Source organism: Lactuca saligna, chromosome 4 (genome assembly GCF_052625555.1).
Source record: "Lactuca saligna cultivar CGN05327 chromosome 4, ASM5262555v1, whole genome shotgun sequence".
In the NCBI taxonomy this organism is placed as follows: domain Eukaryota; kingdom Viridiplantae; phylum Streptophyta; class Magnoliopsida; order Asterales; family Asteraceae; genus Lactuca; species Lactuca saligna.
In genome coordinates this window covers 307,021,089-307,033,751 of record NC_136420.1, presented here as the reverse complement: position 1 = coordinate 307,033,751, position 12,663 = coordinate 307,021,089, and positions in this window count along the sequence as shown.

The window sequence follows — 12,663 nt, the reverse complement described above, 5'->3', positions numbered from 1 at the left end:
ACCTATGAACCGGGGCCCCAATTTGCCCCTCTTCCTGAACCGAATTACCCCTTTCCAAGGAGAAACCTTTAGGAGAACGAAGTCGCCGACCTGGAATTCGAGCTCGGATCGGCGTCTGTCCGCATAACTCTTCTGTCGGCTCTGGGCGGTCAATAACCTCTGCCTCACTCGCTGAATCTGCTCGGTCGTCTGAAGTACAATCTCTGTACTGCCCATCACTCTCTGTCCCACTTCTCCCCAGCAAATGGGAGTCCGACACCTCCTACCATACAACAACTCAAAAGGTGGCATACCAATGCTCGAATGATGGCTGTTGTTGTAGGAAAACTCAGCCAACGGTAGATGCGCATCCCAGCTACCCCCGAAGTCTAACACACACGCTCTAAGCATGTCTTCCAATGTCTGAATCGTCCGCTCGCTCTGACCGTCGGTCTGGGGATGGTATGCGGTACTAAAATGCAGCTTAGTACCCAACTCCTCATGGAATTTCTTCCAGAACCTGGAAGTGAAACGTACATCGCGGTCCGAAACAATCGAGGTCGGCACTCCATGCCGAGATACTATCTCTCTCACGTATAACTCTACCAACTTCTCTGCTGATGAACTTTCGCTAATGGCAAGGAAGTGTGCACTCTTTGTTAGCCTATCTACAATCACCCAAATCGCATCGACTCCCCTAGCAGTTTTCGGCAATTTGGTGATGAAATCCATCGTGATCTGATCCCACTTCCACTCAGGAATCTCCAAGGGTTGCAACTTACCGTGCGGTCTCTGGTGCTCGGCCTTAACTTTACGGCAGGTCAAACACCTCTCAACGAACCAGGCAACGTCTCTCTTCATGCAAGGCCACCAGTACTCCTTTTTCAAATCCAGATACATTTTCGTAGCACCGGGATGGATCGAGAATTTCGATCTGTGTGCCTCTTCCATCAAAGTAACACGCGTACCGCCCACAAATGGCACCCAGATCCGACCCTGAAATGTCAGAAGTCCCCGCCCATCCGTAACAAACTCTGAAATCAACCCGACGACCCGCTCCTGTTTCTGCATCCCAGACTTCACAACCTCGGCCTGTGCCCCACGAATAGCATCTAATACCGGAGTCATCACCGTCAATCTCAAACATACGTCCCGCAATGGAGTACTCTCCGCCCTACGACTCAATGCATCAGCTACCACATTAGCCTTGCCTGGGTGGTATAGGATCTCACAGTCATAATCCTTAACCACGTCTAACCATCTCCTCTGACGCATGTTTAGGTTGGGTTGATCCATCAAATACTTCAAACTCTTATGGTCCGTGTATATGGTACAACGAACCCCGTACAGGTAGTGACGCCAAATTTTGAGGGCGAACACTACTGCCCCCAACTCTAAGTCATGTGTGGGATATCTCGCTTCGTGAGGCTTCAGCTGCCTCGATGCATAGGCTATCACATGGCCCCTCTGCATCAACACTGCACCCAGTCCTGAAATCGATTCGTCGCAATATACGACAAAGTCCTCCATCCCCTCCGGGAGAGCTAATACTGGTGCTTCGCACAGTCTCTGACGAAGTGTCTCGAAGGAAGTCTGCTGTTCGGATCCCCATGAAAATGTAACACCCTTTCGGGTCAATTTGGTAAGCGGCACCGCAATCTTGGAGAAGTCCCTAATGAACCTTCGATAGTACCCCGCCAACCCAAGGAAACTCCTGATCTCCGAAGGTGACTTCGGTGCCTCCCAACTCATCACCGCTTCCACCTTGGCCGGATCGACCAATATCCCTGCCTGATTTACAACGTGCCCCAGAAATTGAACTTCCCGTAACCAGAAGTCACATTTGGAGAATTTTGCATATAGCTTCTCCGATCTCAGTACCTCAAGGACCTCCCTCAAATGTCCCTCATGCTGCTCCCTAGACCGCGAATACACCAGAATGTCGTCGATGAACACAATCACAGACCGATCCAGCATCGGCCTGCATACCCTGTTCATGAGATCCATGAACACTGCTGGGGCATTGGTGAGCCCAAAAGGCATCACCACGAACTCGTAATGCCCATACCGCGTCCTAAAGGCTGTCTTCTGGACGTCCTCATCCCGCACTCTTACCTGATGGTACCCTGATCTCAAATCAATCTTGGAAAACCAAGATGCCCCTTGCAACTGATCGAATAGATCATCGATCCTTGGTAACGGATAGCGGTTCTTAACTGTCACCTTGTTCAGTTCCCGGTAATCGATACACATCCGGTGTGAACCATCCTTCTTCTTGACGAACAGAATCGGTGCTCCCCACGGTGAGCTACTCGGCCGAATGAATCCCTTCCCCATCAACTCTTGTAGTTGCGAGGACAATTCTTGCATCTCTGGAGGTGCAAGACGATAAGGCACCTTCGCAATAGGCGCAGCCCCTGGAACTAGATCGATACCAAACTCCACTTGCCTCGCGGGAGGTATTCCTGGCAAATCCTCGGGAAAAACATCTGGGAACTCACGCACCACTGGAACCTCCTTCAATGTCTTCGGTCTCTCGGAACTCTCCCGCGTATCCATCACATACGCCACAAAACCGTTACATCCCCGCTGTAGGAATTGCCTTGCCCTAGCGGCCGAACAAAAAGCTGATCCCGAACGGGTACCCTCGCCGTATACCGTAAGAACTCCCCCACTAGGGTCTCGTATAGTCACCAGCTGACGCTCGCAGTCGATGACAGCACTGAAGCGGCTCAACCAGTCCATGCCTACGATGACACAGACATCACCCATCGCAATAGGAATTAAGTCAATCGGAAATGCGACCCCGAAGATCTCTAGCACACATCCCCTAAGAACCTCCGTAGCACAAATCACCCTCTCAGCCGCAATAGAAACGCTCAAGGGCCGACTTAACGGCTCACGACTAATGCCGATGTGCTGACTAAAAGCTAACGATACAAACGATCTACTCGCACCCGAATCAAATAATACTAGAGCAGGCATAGAGTTCACAAGGAAAGTACCTACACATACATTAACATAAGCATAACATTTCGACCTTTAATTAAATACGTGAAATTCCGGGCTGTTACATTAAATCTAAATTTCATAAAAGGCCTGAAGTGACATTATACGATTATACCCTTGGGCTCCAAAATGCAAACCGAACTCTCAGATCTCCCAATCTACATAATCTGCACCCAAAAGGGCCTAAATATCTCTTCCCCCAAGGCCCAAAGTCTTATGATACCTGATACTTGGGTTACGACCCCGAATTAGAAAACGATTGGAAATAGGGTGTTACAACTCTCCTCCACTTAAATTTTATCTCGTCCTCGAAATCAAACCCTTACCTTCCTCTTGAAACCCAAAATGCTCCGATGAGTACCTCTTGATTTCCATGAGTCACTAGAAAGGTTGTCTCATACTCTTAGTGATCCTAAAAGGCTACCATCGAAATCCAACTTTAGCTAAATTCATGCACCCTAACAAATCATTGATCCATTAACTGACAAACCAACACCTTACTGCTATAATTCTGAAACCCCAAAAACTTGCCTAACCTCCCCACAGGTAGGAGCATTCCGAAACACAATCACTAGGACCTCTTACTGCAATCTGAACTGAGAAGCATCCTTTTGATCCTGAACCATCCATGTGATACTTTTGACGAACAAATTCCTTAACCATAAACTACTTGGTGAAAAGACCATTTTTATATATACGAAGACGACTCCCAAAGCTAGTCTTCAACCATTTGCCAATCTGATACATGAGTCATATCCTAAAATCCAAATATTCACACTTTCCCTTATATCCAAAATACTCTGATTCCACGGTGACCTTCCACTATACTAGGATATATAATCCCCAGCCCTCCACTGAAAAAGACAGTCTCACACCCGGTCTAACTCATTCTAATAAAAAATACGTTACAATCGCAGACATACAACACTTTCCTGACAACCCATCATCCTTTTGTATGCTACGACTACAAACCAATTAAGAATGGTACTAATGAATTCATACCAAATGTTCTCATTCCATCTTACTCAGTCCACATACACCTCCTTATGAACATATTTGATAAACTACCACAATATACATCCCCGAAGGGAAGCACATACCCATCTCTAGATCTACTACATTCCTTTTTCATCACAACCTTACCCAAAGGGTGAAGTGTTAGTAAATCTAATGAAATGATGATCCTCAACCATTATTAGAAACATCATCATGAATGACCGAAATTAGATCTCATATCTTGATTGAAACCGAATAGATTTCACCAATATGTCATTAGCTTGAGACAACTTCAAAGGTGATCTAGAAATGTTGCCAAAACTTAGTTGGATCAAGCCCACTACAAATCCTGCTGACACAATGTACCAGAATTAGATTCCTCATATATCAAGGTCACACCTAGAAAAGTGAACAATGTTGCCCCAACATCCAAACTTCCAATAACCAATGACAACTACCAAACATTCCTGCTATAAACCAAAGGTTCACAGCACAATTAAGGGTAAGAATACCCAAAAGCCATATAAAACATACGAAATTAACGATAGGTTGAAGCATCCATCAAACTTAAACTGACACAACTCAAAACATTTGAAGAATCTCTGCCTTATAGATGGATGAAATGAATGAGGATCAAGAATGCATTGACACTTAATCCAATGAACCGGAACCCACACAAAACTGAATATACCCAGATGTAAAACTAGTTTACCGATCAACAATTGTCTAATATGGCCTATAAATAACCATCCATACAAAAACACAAAAAATCCCCTCAACAATTGATACTCAACCTGAGCAATCAAAACACATCTTGAATTATTCCTTGATGTTTCCAAAAGGAACTACTGGCTAAATTGATTTCCTTGGCTGACAACTTCTAGCCGTGAAGATGAATCTTATGTTACTAAACCCATACATCTGATGGCAAATTTCTCTGCACCTATGTCTTGACCAAATCCCATACCAAGTCTTGGATACCTAAATCATAGATCCTTATGAAGCATTCTTTCGATACCTTAACTGAACATACCAATGTTCCTCCAAGAAGAATGGCTAGTCCTCCCTTGCATAGGGTATAAACTACCACCCACTGGTGTTGCAACCAAACCATATCTCAAATCCGCTCAAACATTTACAAACCATCACTGAATCTTGGAATGTATAACACACATAAGATGATATTCCAGATAAGGACCAAGCAAGCCATGAGATGTTTTCAATGTTAGATGAAGACCTCAAAATTTCCCAATCATAACCTGCGTAGATGCACAACCAATAATTCTAACATTCCACTCATAGCATTGAGTTTCTATCCTGAAAACCATGGATTACCGCTTACCTCGACTATAATTCGTAACCATCAATATGGTATCTGACCTGCCTTTATCTATAGAAAACAAACCCTTGATCGCATATCAGGGAAACCAATCCATAGGAATCTTTACGTGCATTCCCACACTACCAAACTGCTTATCACTCAACCTCTAGTTGTAATCCTTGAGTCGATGATAACAATCATTCCTTTCTTGAGTCATGTGACGCAACTAGAACTACCATCGTGTAACACCAGGTTTCTGGTACATATTTTAATTAAAGTAAACTCATGTTTTGCTCTTGGACTCGACGAGTTGGAGGCCCAACCCATTGAGTAGACTCGACTTTGGATCGGTAGGATAAGTGACCTACTCGATGAGTCAGGAGACCGACTCAACGAGTAGGACTATCTACATAAAACCCTAACATTTGGGGCTTGCACCCTATTTAAACAACTTATAACATCCCAACCCAACCTCCATTGTTCCTCCTAACCCAAAGAAATCCGTACCTCGGATCCTAAGCTTTTTTTGAGTGTTCTTGAGCCTGTTGGTAACTTTTGTGTGCATTAGAAGTTGGAAGAGAAGAAGGAAGCTTGGGAGTTCATGTGGAAGCTTGTGGATCTAGAGGTTTGCTTCATTCTCATTTTATTCAAGGTGAAAAGCTTGAACCTTGACCATCTTTCTCTTAGATCTTGTTTTGGGGCTATTTTCTACCGCTTTTATGAGTTTTTGAAGTTATAAACGGATTTTGTGAGTGTGCTTGGAGTTACACTTCAGATCTGGAACCATTGACGGTTCTCATGCATAGAGGTGCTAACTTTATTGCCATGCGAGACCCATGCATCATATAAAACTATTTTTATGGCTTTTTGAGCCAAAAACCCCATGCATGGACATCAAGATTGGAACTTTACATATAAAATGGACCTTAGGGGTCCGATCTATGGTTTTGATGTATTAAGACCCATTATAATCGACTGTATAGTTTTGGACAAAGATGGACTCAATGGGTCATTCATGGGACTCGGCGAGTCAGGATGTATTTTCCATCAAATCCTTTGTGTTGATGGACCAGACACTATGATTGAAGGTCCCTCGGTTGTTTAGACTCATTAGGGACCTAGAAGTCACAAAACTCGGCGACTCTATGAGCCACTTAGCGAGTTCAAAGCAATATCCCAACCACATGAAGACAGATTCTACGAGTTTAGGGAGAACTCAGTGAGTCATAGACCAAATACCTACAATGGATGGAGATAGACTCAACGAGTTCAAGGAGGAACTCGACGAGTCGGTTAAAAAAGGACTGATGTATTGTTGAAGGTGAACTTGTCGAGCTCTTGCTAGACTCGACGATTAAGGACGAGGTTGTAGCCTTTTGTGGACGAGGGGACTCGACGAGTTGGTGAACCAACTCAGCGAGTCTGATCAACCAGATATTGACGTTGGCCAAAAGTTGAGTTTGACCAAGGTTTTGACCTTGACTTTGACTTGGACTTGATTTGACCCTTGTAAGGGTTATGAGCATGAAATGGTATTTTAGAAAGGATGTTGTGTAGGGATTGAGGAGTCGGGAAGAGTCAATTTTCACACCGAGGAGAATGTAGACACTACACGACGTCGATGTGAGTTACCTTCCACTAGAAATGGGTAGTATTATGTACTAGGATACTATGATTTATGTGTAGTATTGATAGGGATGGGATAGTCCCCGATTACCGGTTGATAGATGCTGAGGGGGTGTATAGTAACCATGCATGCCTAGTCGTATTGTCATGTTACATTTTTATGAGATAGCGATAAGGGGTGAAATAGTCCCTGGTTATTGGTTGAAAGATACTAAGGGGGAGGTTAGCTCCCCGTTACCGGTTCAAAGATACCGAAGGAGAGGTTAGCTCTCGGTTACCGGTTGAAAGTTACCGAAGGGGAGGTTAGTTCCCGGGTACCGGTTGAAAAATACCAAGGAATAGGCACTATTATGTGGTATGTGGTATGATGGGGGAACTCACTAAAATTTGTGCTTATGGTTTTCAATTTTGGTTTCAGGTACCTCTTCGTCTAAAGGGAAGGAGATGGTGGGGTGGCAGCGCATCACACACACATGATTCCACATTTGAGATTTCTAAGATTATACTCTGACATTATTACCATTTGATGATATGATGTTGAGACATGTAACTATGGTTTATGAATTCATATGATATCAGTAATGTTTTCTTAAACAATTTTACAAGTATTATAATCGAAAACATGAAAAAATTGGTCGCAATTTTTGGGATGTTACACATCAAGCAAGGCCCTTGACACCTCAAATCAACTAACTCCTTAGGTTTGCACCATTCAAAACCGAATTGCCATGGCTATTAGGGCCCAGAAAACCACCAGACCCATCCTCATCCTGAACAACCATAATCAAAAGATTGGCAGATATAGTAACACTGCCACGAATCATGCTACCAACAATGTCATCTAGCATCAACCAGCTCCTTAGAATCCTTGTGACTTTCCTCATTTCGAGTATGGATGTTGTGATTCCAGTAGTGTGGGCCTAATACTACCTTCCATAAATATCTATACTTTCCTCAAGAATCATCCCGAGCCCTCTAAGTCACATTCTTATTATAGAACTACCAAACCTGCTAAATAACATAGCAACCACACTAAAGTACTTTCTAGGATCTTATAGTATTCCCCATTTCCGTTGACAACAACTACTGAAGAACCCCTATTAATTTCAGCTAACCACTTCACAAATACAATTACATGAAACAAAGCTTAAATAATCTTTTAACTTAAGAACTCAACCTTACAACAGTTAGACTCAGACAACAGCTGCGCAATAGTACCACAACTTTATTATAAGATTATCTACCATTCATATCATGTAATTTAACATATTCATCAGATAGTTAACTCATATCAATAAGAGTCCTACAAAGCACGAAGCAAGCATCATTCGAGTAGTGGAGTAAACTGGCACTAAGACATAACAAAATCAGGCAGATCCTCATGCAAATTTCACGTCTTCTAGGCCCAATCATCTAGGATACACCCTCATCATGATGTCACTTTATTAAGAGTGGCTAATCATTCCCCATACCGACCTTCTATGAACTACATCGACTCTTGAAACTTCCACCAACCCTTCAAACACTCATGCATGCTAATCATACACAACACTAGATCCTAAAGACAATCGAATACTTGACTCTACCCTAGTCCCTTAATAAGAAAAAATAGGAAATAAAGCTAAATAAAACATTATAATAGTATAGAATCTTTGTTATGTACAACTATGATGCACATACTAAACAACCACAATAATGAAGTCGATTTCATCTAGAATATAAGAAGTCCTACTAGGCTATCAGGTATCATACATCAGCCAATTCTATTATATAATTCCTAAAGATCCCTAGTCTATCACTAGCATGCATTTCTATCAAATTATAATAAATAATAGTGTGGTGACTTGGGTTATGCTTTCTTTCTCTGGCTGATCGTACACATCTCCTCCTTCATGGGTTACTTTTGAAAACAATTTGAATTTAACTTAGTAATTTGAACATCATTTTGAAAACCTTTACAGATCCTTAGTTTAAGTCTAGATTTGCACAAATGCTCATCCAATTCTCTCAAACCAAGGCTCTGATACCAACTTGTAATGTCCCCAAAGTCAGGGTAAAAAATTTCATTTCTAAATCATTTAAAATCATTGTTTCTCAGAACCTTCAAAGTCAAAACCAATCATTTACAAGACACTTTTCTCCAAAATAGTATTGTATCACAGAGTGTCCCCAAATCGTTATCTTCAAAACCAAGAGGATGTAAACGATCACGCCTTCGCCTTGCCACAATCATCCGAAGTACCCGAAACAATAAACTACAATCGTAAGCACAAACTTAGTCAGTTTCTCCTAAATTACAACCACACAAACATAAAAGTAACCGCATGCATATATAAGTCTTCAACCGGACTAGATCACTACACTGGGTCTACAGACTATCTGGACCGCTATCAGATCATTCTACATTACTGGACCACTACACTGGGCCAACAAGTTATCTAGATAGCTCACCGGCCTACGACCTGACTTGACCACCTTGCAGGCCTTCAATCTATCTGGACCTCCCTAGTTATCTTGGTCTTCAGCATAAGCATGATCGCCTCAACCCAGTCAACCATATCACACAAACCTATATTATAACAATCAATAGCTAGCAAGTACAGGTAGTCATACAGACCTACATATCACTACAGCATAGGAATATCCTATCTACACTAATACACATATAATAGATCACTACAGAATAGCAACATCCTATATAACAGGATACATAACCAAGTGGGTCAGCATTGGTGCCATTGACCCATAAGTAAAGTGACGAAAAATCACCTCAAGCTGCTGAATAACTCGGATAGAAGCTATGACTGCTGATCCGAGAAATCTTCGCACTAGCACCATCAAATAATTACCAATTAACAATGTGTCCACAACCATAACTAAAATCCTAGTCCAGTTGTCCAACTCCCAGGGTAAAGACCATTTTACCCTTTCCTCACTTGGCCCAATAACCGAGGCCCAACCTAATGGCTCCAAAAGCCTAATATGGCCTAATTCTCAAATAACACCCAAAGTCCATTATAGCCCAAATCCAAGAAGGCCCGAAGCCTAAAAATGACCCAAAGTTAGAAAGAATAGTGGCCTAACAAGGCCTAAAATTCCAATAGTCCAAATATGAGCCAAAACCCAAAAGGGATAAAAAAGGTACACCCTGCGTGTGGGCCATCTATACGTATGGTACAACTCGTTGAAGCAATAGAAATAGGGACTCCCGGGTAGCATGCCCTGCATACCAGAGGATTACGTCTTGTGTACTCACCACTGAAGCTCAATGTACAAGTCTACGATGCAGGAACCACACATTACACTGAGCATAGTCCTACGTACGCTCAACATACTCCTCAGAGGGCTTAAACCCATAATAAGCTCTTAATGGTTAAGTCAAGAATGTCTAAACATAGTTTTGACCCTTAAGGGGTGTCTTAATACGTAAAGTTGGAAAATTTACTCCTTTACACGACTTAATGTGACCCAATCCTTGATTTTTATCCAACTATATTTATAATTTTATTACCAAGTATAGCATGCTCCATCAAAACCCACATGATGACATTTTTATGACTTAATAACCTCAACAAAGACCAAATATGAGGATTAATGTCCGTAGAGTAGATTCTACTCACAAGAACCATAATATTGCTACCAAAACATGCTTAATGATTCCCATAACTAGATCTACACTAAAGAACCATAAATATTGAAGCTTTATACCTCTAGAAGATAGATCAAGATGCACAAAGTCTAGATGTAGAAGCTTCAAGCAATCTAACACTCCTTCATGAGGCTCTTTTTCTTCAATGAGCACTAAAATTATTGAAATCACACCCAGAACACAAGAACCATTCAAATGTGGGCTAGGGTTTCGTATCAAGGGTTTAATGAGATAAAGGCTAAAGGGAGGAAGGTTTGAAGCTGAGTTAAGGCCATTAAATAAGGTCCAAGACCCTAAATTAGGGTTTGCACTTGACTGGAGTATGCTCAACATATGCCAAAGTCTCTCCACGATCAACCCTTCTTGTACGTCTGACTTACTCCCTGTACGCCCAACGTACTAGGCTAGTCTTTAAAATCATCAAGCTTCCGAAGGCCATAACTTCTTCGTTCTAAGCTTGATTTCGATGATCCTTATATCCACGGAAAGGTAATCAGAATCTCTACAATCCAATCAACTATACTTTTCCTTGAACTTCCCAAATTAAATCCAAAATTCATAAAAGGCGTAAACTGATGTTATACGGTTTATAGCCTTGGGCTCCAAAACGCAAATCGAACTTCGAGATCACCCAACCTACATTATCCGCACCCAAAGTGGCCTAAATCTCTCTTCCCCCCGTGCCCAAAGTCTTATGTTAACTGATCCTCGGGTTAAAACTCCAAATTAGGAAAAGATTCAAAATAGGTTGTTACACTATTCCAGTGAAGTGGTTGTCATTTGCAGGTTTCACTGCCTTGTACAACAAAACAACTGAGATTATAATGTTCTAGGCAGAATCTTAGAAGAACAAGCGTCCGATGAAGAAACAATTTTCCCAAATTCTTCAACTGTCATCAGAAGTGTAGTTCGATACTCGTACAACTGAATAGATACTTGAGATGTTAAATGCGATGGGATATCAGCCTCTTATCACGCTTGCGAGTAGTTTTAAGAGGTCGAATCTTCCAGGAATTTGTAATTTCTTCTTTGGGATTATGCGTCGATGTTTTACTGGCCCGATTACTGGTATGGATAAGTCAAAGCTTCAGTTCTTCTCAGTCATGGCCGGACTATATTATGGTATGCAAGTCGATTACGCATCATTGCTTTGGGCTGAGTTTGATGCCTCAATTTCACACTGAAAGATAACAACTAAGATCTTAAATTCATGGTTTTGGAGTCTTATATTAAAAAAATCTATAGTCAGGCAGGTATTCTAGTTCCCACACATGTCGAGGTTGCCCAATTTCATCATATGTTTATTCCCAAATCTATAATCGATGATCCACTTATTTTTCCTAGTGTTGGTCAGATTTATGATGCCATGCTCAACTTGGTATCACCCATGAATTCGATATTGGTGACTTACAAAGCTTCTTTGAACAATACTTCTTATGCTACAATTCCTATTACATTGACTTTTAAAGAAGGAACTTCTACAAATTTGCCAATTTCCAAGAAGAAATCTAAGTCAAAGCCTAAAGTTGTTAGGAAGGAGGCTTCTATGAAAACTGTTTATGAAAAGTATCTTGAGAAAATTTTCAAAGTACATTATGAAAGAAGTTCTTGAGAAGTCTACAAGAGTAAGTTCTGATAAACCATTAGAGAAAGCTGCTGATAATCAAATTGAGAAGGTTTTTGAGGTGGATTCTACTCAAGACGAAAAGAAGAAGAGAAAAGTTATTGTTGTTTTGAAACGAATTAAAAAGATTCGAGCTTTGGATGATGAAGAGCCATCTACTAATGCTCCCAAATCAGTAAAAAGTGGTTGAGATAGATTGAGATAGTGAAGAAACAGAATATGATGTTGGTACATTTCACAATTCACCATGAAAGGATACCAATGTCAAATTGAATTTTGAGCAGGTACATAGTCCTAATGTCACTGGGAACACATCTAATGTGGATCCAAACAATGATTCTATTGAACCTATTATAACTTCAATCCCTGAGAAGACTATAGTCATACAACACGAATTTCACATTTCCGAGTCCTTTATGGAGGAGGGTATATCTTCAAACATCATTGGGAACCTAAATA